Source organism: Elaeis guineensis, chromosome 9 (genome assembly GCF_000442705.2).
Source record: "Elaeis guineensis isolate ETL-2024a chromosome 9, EG11, whole genome shotgun sequence".
NCBI classification, from domain to species: Eukaryota; Viridiplantae; Streptophyta; class Magnoliopsida; order Arecales; family Arecaceae; genus Elaeis; species Elaeis guineensis.
The window spans coordinates 52,551,662-52,559,409 of record NC_026001.2 but is presented as its reverse complement, the minus strand read 5'-3'; positions in this window follow the sequence as shown (position 1 = coordinate 52,559,409).

The window sequence follows — 7,748 nt, the reverse complement described above, 5'->3', positions numbered from 1 at the left end:
GACAGCACTGGTGCCATAGCTCAGGCGAAGGAATCCAAAGCACACCAGTGGATGAAGCACATTTTGCGTCGCTTCCACCTGGTCTGAGAAATCATGGATCGAGGTGACGTCGACCTTCAGAAGATCGACAGAAAGGAGAACCTGACCGACCCCTTCACTAAAGTCCTGGCGATAAAGGAGTTCGACAACTACAAGTCGAAGATGGGTATTAGATACTGTACCGAGTGGCTTTAGGACAAGTGAGAGTTGTTGGAAAATGTGTCCCAAAAGTCAATCGTCAAGCTGTTGACGGTTGAGCAACTAAGTAATGTAATTGATTTGTTAATAAATAAAATATATTTTTGGCATTTTCATCATAAGTCTTCATCTTCTAATGAACTCTGTTGTTATGATGAAATCCTTAGGACTATTTAAGTTTGATAAGAGAAGATTTATCGATTAGTCCTTAAAACTGTTCACGACCAAATGATAAGCTGTTAATAAGGACGACAGCTTCTATCGAGCATAGGTCGCTGTTGGCCATATGGGTTGATTGTCCTCTTAACCAAAGAGTGTGGAGACACTGGTATGGCATACAGGTGAGATGTTAGGATACATCATCATTGAACGTGACCAACTCCAGAGCATTCTGCTGTCGAGATTGTCTCTGATGGGATATAAGTATAAGTGTCCTTTAGACCTGAGATCGCCTCGTGACTTGCAAGCAACTCACTGTGCTTTGGTACTGGACTAACTGAATTTTTAATTCAGAGACGGAAGGCTTCTGGGCACAGTCAAGTACTTGCAAAGTCAGAGTGTGATCAAGATGGGATTGACCATTCCAAGAGTTGGTGAAGAATGAGTTGCTGTATTTCAATTTAGCAAAACCTTGGCGAGGATAATCCATCAGATAGATTTGATATTTTGAAATACAATGTGGACAACCTGATCAGAGTTGACAGTTGAACTCTAAGATGTCCTATGATCATTTTGGTCAAGGGAATGAATTATATAGAAACTATATCCACATGGGTTCTAAGGATGTTGTTCTACACATTCGACCTATCCGATCGTCGGATATCATTACTAGATGGTCACTTCGATTGGTATAAAAATTTACTTTTGTACAACCGACTTACGTTCAGACCTATGAGGTCACACACATTAGATTTCATGATCCGATCGGATGGTTGATCAACGATTAAGAATCGTTCTAGGGTTAAATGATCAATACGATTGACATTTAACCCAGTGCAAGTGTTGCAAGAGGATTGATTAGCAATTTGATTGCTAATTGGCTTAATTTGATTAAGCCAATGGGTTGAGATTAAGTCTAATTAAATATGATTTAATTAGATTTGGTTTGGGCTTGATTGGATCAAGTCCAATTGGTTTATTGGATAAGCCAATTGCAAGAAAAAAACTAGTCTTAGCTCAATTAGGATTGGGTCAACCTAAGTTCTAATTTGATTGGAAAATTAAATCAGATTTAAATCTAATTTAATCTGATTAAATTAGGTTTTTAATTAGGTTAAGACCTATTTTAATTGGGTTGATCTAATTTTGGTTTAATTTGGTTTGAGAAACCAAATTAAAACAAGTCATAAGATAGAATCCTAGTAAGACTAGGATTCCACCTTGTGCCACATAAGCCCCCCCCATGTCCTCTCTCTTATTCCATGCCAATCCCCTCTTATTTTGTGTGACAAAAGTCCTCTCCCAGGTCTCTCCCACATCCATAAAAGGTTTTCTTTCTTCTTTCTTACATGGAAGGTGGTTTGGATCAAATCAAAGAGGAATAAGTTTGGATTTCGAATTCTATGAGATAAAGTTTTAAAAATCCAAAACTCTTTCAATTTTACACCGAATTTATTCAAATTTTTTTTGAATTTTTGTGAATTTTATGGTACATATTGTGCATCCTTTTCTGATGATCCATGTATGAAAATAAGGAGGAGTTGCTCAAGAGTTGGGCGCCCCTTATCTTGCCATGTTTGGATAAGCCTTGACTAGGTATTTGACCTAGATAAGGACTCTATCATATCTCTCTCTATAAAATGTGTTTCTTCATGAAATTTTCGTAAAAGATAGATATTTGAGATACCTTTGGGCCATCCAAAAATTAGAGAGAAAAACCTTTGGTTCGTGGAGATATAATAGACACAAGATAGGATGTTTAGAGAGAGAAACGAGAAGAAGAAGAGGGTCTTCTTCTAGGGTTGTTTGTTTTCATCTCTTCCCTTCCTCCATCTTGAGTTTTCTAAGAGCATCTCAGATCTAAAACTCCTCCTCCTACTTCTTAAATTGGAAGAGCTCAAATCAAGAAGAAGGAGGCACCTGATTAACCATCAAAGAAGGATCAGCGCAGTACTAGCATACTGTGCTGATTTCCTGAAGTAGGACTTCTGGTCGAGATTCGTGGGCTCATGTGGATGACTTCTAAAGGCCGGAGCATGTGTGGCTTGCAACATCATCCTTAAGCCCGGATCAACAAGGTTAGAATGTCTAACTTGCAAGGTAATAGATCTGATCTATTGTTTAATACATACATTAGATGTAGTATAGAAACATGTTGATATGATCAACATATAGTTCATGCTCTATATATTTTAATTTCTGATTTAATGCTATGTAATAATCATGTAATAGAATCTTAGATCTATAGATTCTTTGGTTTTAGAAAATAAATTTTGATTTATTTTAGTCTTCCACTGCATGATCTTGAAAAAGTTTCAAGATCTAACCCTAAAACCCTAGATCTGGTTCCTTCATCTATCGCCTCTTCACTCCACTACAGAGATCAAGAATGCATAGAGTAGTCTAGACAAACCCCTCGAGGATAAAACCTCGAGATATCCCCTTTTCACACAATGTGGCCAGCTCGTCCAACCAACATTGCTCCGAATACCTCCACATGAGATCATTCGGGCGTGGCACCACAATTGCCCACACAACTGTGCCATGGTGGACCCGTCTCCTACGGGTCTGGGGGAGTCGGGTATGCAGCCAAAGCTCCGCACCCCTCCTTAAACCAAGAGGAATCCTTGAGTATCCACATATATCATGGCGGACCACCACCATTCCAAATATCATACATCCCGAGCCCCCCGATATCATGCCACAGCCATGCCGTTCCTTGGCGAACCATTGCTCCCTCCCTAAATCTCACCCTGGGGGTTCCAAATGATCGAGTAGCATTGCAAATTTTGGCTAAGCCAAATCCTTCGCAGCGCAGTGCCACGCCCATGCCGGCACCCCCTGCGACATTCCTGCAGATTAGTCCGTGACAGCGCAGACTTGGATGGCATAGGATGCCTCGATTGATCTCTCTCTCCCGGACAATGATCTCGATCCCTTATCACATTTTTGCTCGATTTCACATCCACGCACGACGGTGTCCGATGGCAATGTCGGTCTTGTGCTACCTGCCCATTGGCTTCATCCCCCTCTCACCCCTTCGGTTGGTTTCACGGCCCTCCGTGTGCGGACTTCGGATTATTCCCCCCCCACCCAAATGTTTCGGGTGTTCTTGCATGGGTTTGGTCCCATGCTATCTGTCGGTGGGCTCAGTCCACCCTCGCCCCTTCGATCGGTTCCATGGCCCTTTGTGCGCAGACTTCGGGTTGCGTCCCCCCGCAAATATTACGGCAACGCGGCCGTGCTCCCACGGACTTGGACCCCGTAGGATGGCTCGATTGGGCTCTCCTTCCCTGTCCGTGGTATCGGTCCCTCCCCACATTTTCTCTCGATTATGTGGCCGTGCACCAGCGGACATGGGATGGTGTTCATTGTTGGGGTCGGTCCCGTGCGACATGTCCATGGGCTCGAACCCACCATCGCCCCTTCGGTCGGTTCCATGGCCCTTCATGCACAGAAATCAGATGTCCCCCCCCACCCAAATATTTCGGTAATGCATCCGTGCTCTCGTGGACTTGGATGGTATTGGAAGGCTTAATTGTGCTCTCTTTCCCTGTCCGTGGTCTCGATCCCTCCCCACATCTTCGCTCGATTACGCGTCCGCGTGCGTGCGGATGTTGGCCGGTGTTCGATGGCAGGGTTGGCCTCGTGCAACCAGCCCATGGTCTCCATCCCCACTGGCCCCTTCAATCGGTTCCCTGGCGCTTCGCGTGCGGATTTCGGCTTGCGCTCCCCCCGCCAATATTTTGGTAATGCATCCGCATGCGCACGGACTTGGACGGTGTTCGATGGATCGCTTGAGCTCTCATGCCCCGTCCGAGGTATCCATCCCTCCCCGCTCCTTCTCTGGATTACACGGCCGTGCGCCCGCAGACCGGGGACGGTGTTCATTGTCAGGGTTGGGCCTCGAGCTACCTGTCCATGGTCTCCGTCCCCCCTCACCCGTTGCTTGTGCGGACCACAGATTGTGCCTTCCCCCAAATATCTCCGCTATGCGGCCGCAGTGCGGACTCAGATGGTGCAACCCCCATACCTCGACGTTGCTGCTTTTTGATATCTCGTGCTCGACGGTGCTCCGCTGTCGGTTGCCCGATGACGATCCTCCCTCGTGCATTCTCGGGCCGCAAGGCTCCACATACACAGAATGGGCATCAGGCACGACGTGGCCACGACCGTGTTGGCACGTGAGCAGTCTCGGATTCGCATCCAGCACTGGTCTCCCTGCCTCGCCACAGCCAACCATTGGTGGGTGCTTCCCTTCACTCTTGCTCAGATGACATTTCTCGTGTCCCGTTGTGACACGCTAGTTGCCCGTGTGGCCTACCCCCTCGGTTCGGTGGGGGGTGAGGGGACTCGTCGACGTCCCATGTGCCCCTTCTGACTCTCCCGCCTTCATTGTGGCAGTGGGGGGCGAACCTCATGCGGTCCTCGAGCGCCCTTGGTGGGGGCCCTATTGTGGCCTCCCGTTCCATCAGGCCGCTCTTGTCGCCTCGATCTCTCATGGATTCGGTGGATGCATCGGGGCCGGGGCCCCTCTACCTCATGTCCCATCTCCAGATTGATCGGTTATTGTTGCCTGGCTCGATGTGACGACATCCGGCCCACCCCAGGCCTCTCCCTCTCCAGAGGGGGATGGTGGGGGGCAGGGATTCAGCGTCGCTGGAGGATGTGCTACATGGTTGATCCTGCCGGTAGTAATATGCTTGTCTCAAAGATTAAGCCATGCTTGTGTGAGTATGAACTAATTCAGACTGTGAAACTGCGAATGGCTCATTAAATCAGTTATAGTTTGTTTGATGGTACATGCTACTCGGATAACCGTAGTAATTTTAGAACTAATACGTGCAACAAACCCCGACTTCCGGAAGGGATGCATTTATTAGATAAAAGGTCGACACAGGCTCTGCCCGATTCTTCGATGATTCATGATAACTCGACGGATCGCACGGCCCATGTGCTGGCAATGCATCATTCAAATTTCTGCCCTATCAACTTTCGATGGTAGGATAGGGGCTGATAAACACTTAATTTAAGTCATTTAAAATAGAAAATCATATTTAATTTATTTTATTTATTAAGAATTTGATGCTTCTTTTTATGTTTTACAGAAAAAGTGATCGCCGATACAAAGAGTCCGATTTACAGATCAAAAAGACTCATGTTTGAAGAAAATTAGACTTAAAATAAAATTTAAATAAAAGAAGAATGCATATGGTATTATAGAAAATGAAGATACTATGCAAGGAACCCAAAAAGGATATAGGCATCATTTTAAAGAAACAAAAGTTTCTTTTTGTAATTTGGAGCGTAAACAGCTAATGTCACGCGGCATGGGTTCACGCGGCGGGCGGCGCGGGTGGTGCGGACGCGTGGGCAGACACGCGGGCGCAGCATCACGGCAGCGGCAAGCGTGGGATGGCGGGTTCACGGGGAATTTGGCATGGCAGACACAGTGGCGAGGGATCTGAAAATTAAAGGAAAAAATTTTAATTCTTGGAAATACTTTAAGAGAAAGAATTTGTATTTTCTTTATCTGCTTGTGATCTTTCCATCTCATCCATCTATCTTTTAGTCTTTAGTATTTTTTTTAGTCCCACATCAGAAAACCATGTAAAACTCCTCCCTCCTAACACCTATAAAAAAGTTTTTGTACTTTCATTGGAGGGAGAGCCCAAAAACTCTTCTAGAGCCATAGAGGAATAAAAAGGGACTAATCCATGAGCAGCTAGGCTAGCAATTTTGGGAGTGGAGAAGAAATTTTGTAACGACATAGAGCAGGTTTATTGTTCTAAACTTTCTTGTACTTCTTTATATACAATAAAGATTATGCTTTTTATTTAAATCATCATGAGTTCTTTATTTACTCTCTTTCATATGCTTTTATTTATGCTTTCCTGTTAGATTAATATTAGGAATAACTTTTACTTTCCAGAGATGCGCTGAGGAAAGAAGAGTTGTTTACCTAGTACTTTTCGGAGATGCACCGTGATCTATGGGTACGGAGCGTGCCGAAAAAAGATAGGTATTTTTTCTAAGATTAATCACATCTATTTAATTAAAAGAAAAGAGATACAACTCTACTAGTGCAAAATTAATTCAAAACTCTTGAGCTCTTTATTTTCTAATTACATCAATTTTAAGATAATTTATTTTTTAAATCAAAACAATGCTTCTGTCTTTTAATCTCAACTTAGCACAAGGTCTCTGAGGATACGATCTCGACTCATCCTACCTACATAGTGAGTAGAGTTATTTTTGGTGCTATCAACGACTACGCATCAAATTTTGACGCCGTTGTCAGAGATCTTGGCCTGATTGAATTAAAAAAAAAAAGCCACTGACATTTTATAACACTTAACTAAAATAGTGTAACCTCAAATATAAAAATTTCTAACTTGATTAGACACCTTTTTTCTTTGCATCTCATCTCCATAATTAATCTTAAGGGCAATAACCCATTAATCAGATAAGGTGGGGATTTGATCACCCTTCCTTGGCCCAAAAATCATAATCTTCATTCTGCATTAAACCAAGCCGTAATTTTAAAATCAACTAGACGTCAGTCCTAGGAATTTCGAGTTCAATAGGATAAGAAAGCTCTAGAGTTGAACCAAGTGTGGATTGGTTAATTGCTCGATGTCTAAGGCAAGTGGTTAAAGAAAGTGGTTTTCAATTGGTTCCGTTGACTGACCTGGCCAACTTAGTTGGTGTCTAAGGAAAGCAACGAGCAGGGAACCTCCCACATCTTACGCTTACCTGGTCGAGTCAGTTAGTCAGTCTTGAGCTTGAAGTGCTCAAAGACGGTCTTGAAAGTTAGGAGCTATCTAGATCTAAGTTAACCTTAGGATAGAGAGTCTATGCTTGTTTAAGTTGATTGCAATTAACATCTAAACATTAACTAATTTCTTCTTTTTCATAGATTTAAAATTCTTAGATTCTTTTCTTTAGATTTTCTTCATTCTTTTCTCACTTTATTATAAATATATATATACATATATATATATATATTATAAAAACTAAAATTTTTTATGTTCGCTCTAAAGTATAATTGTAAGGTGTATGCTTGGCCGTAGATCGTTACGACCAAAAATCCAACCTTTTGATCCAGAAATAGAAAGAACCTTTAGAGCCAACAAACGTAAAAATATGGATCGAAATCAAGAGAATGATCCACCCAGACAATTGAAGGAGTACTTTACTCCTTCCACATATACCTACTCTCTTTGTATTCAAGTGCCCCCTGTAGAGGCCACTCAATATGAAATTAAGTCCAGTATAATCTAAATGTTACCTTCATTTTATGGACTTAGTAACGAGGACCCTTATAAACATCTTGAAGAATTTCTTGAGAT